Raw genomic sequence first — 1,243 nt, forward strand, 5'->3', positions numbered from 1 at the left:
TTTGAGGCCAGGAGTTCGAGACCAGCCTGGGCAACATGGTGAAAACCAGTCTCTAAAGAAGTACAAAAGTTAGAAAGTCTCGGCCGGTTACGGTGGCTCATGCCTGTAATCCTAGCGCTGTGGGAGGCTGAGGCTGGCAGATCCCTTGAGGTCAGGAGTTCAAAACCAGCCTGGCCAACATAGTGAAACCCCATCTCTACTAAAAATACAAAAAAAATTAGCTGGGCATACTGGTGGGCACCTGTAATCCCAGCTATTCGGGAGGCTGAGACAGGAGAATTGCTTGAACCCAGGAGGCCGAGGTTGCAGTGAGCCAAGGTTGCACCACATGACTCCAGTCTGGGAGTCCAGAGCAAGGCTCCATCTCCAAAAAAAAATATCTATCTATCTATATATATATATATATAGTCTCATAACCTTGTCTCAAAATAAATAAGTTAATTTTTAAAAACCCCAACCTGGGCGCTGCTTACGGAGGTGGCAGTCATCTCCTCCTCAGAATCATGTTTGCCCTCAGATCCCTTGTGAAGCCCAAGATTGTCGAAAAGAGAACCAAGAAGTTCATCTGGCACCAGTCTGACTGATACGTCAAAATGAAGCCTAACTGGCGGAAACCCAGAGGTACTGACAACGGGGTTCATAGAAGGTTCAAGGGCCAGATCTTGATGCCCAACATTGGTTATGGCAGGAACAAAAACCACAAAGCACATGCTGCCCAGTGGCTTCTGGAAGTTCCTGTTCCACAACATCAAGGAGCTGAAAGTGCTGCTGATGTGCAACAAATCTTACTGTGCTGAGATCACTCACAGTGTTTCCTCCAAGAACCACAAAGCCATAGTGGAAAGAGCTGCCCAGCTGGCCATCAGAGTCACCAACCACAATGCCAGGCTGCGCAGCAAAGAAAATGAGTAGACAGCTCATATGCACGTTTTGTATTTAAATAAAAATGTAAAAACTGCCAAAAAAAAAAAAAAAAAAAAACCGTAGTCAAATGGTCTTCTTCTAAACACACGATTTCTTGTTTATCTGACACTAACAATTCATCATAGTTTATCTGACACTATCAATTCATCATATTATCATCATTTTAAACATATATTGAACATGTAATATATGCCAGATATTCTTCTAAGTACTTTATATTATTTAATCTTTGCATCAGCCCTTTTGAAGCAGCATTTTTCATTCCAATTTTACAAATGCAAAAACCAGGGCAGAGAGAGGTTAAATAATTTGCCCAAGA

At 42.6% G+C, this 1,243-nt stretch overlaps 1 pseudogene; it reads left to right on the forward strand.

Moving 5' to 3' along the window:
- Positions 1-503: 503 nt before the first annotated feature.
- On the forward strand, positions 504-921 carry LOC108532702 (60S ribosomal protein L32 pseudogene; annotated as a pseudogene).
- The last annotated feature ends 322 nt before the right edge of the window (positions 922-1,243 follow it).

This window comes from Rhinopithecus bieti, unplaced genomic scaffold (genome assembly GCF_001698545.2).
Source record: "Rhinopithecus bieti isolate Rb0 unplaced genomic scaffold, ASM169854v2 scaffold_76, whole genome shotgun sequence".
Taxonomy (NCBI): Eukaryota; Metazoa; Chordata; class Mammalia; order Primates; family Cercopithecidae; genus Rhinopithecus; species Rhinopithecus bieti.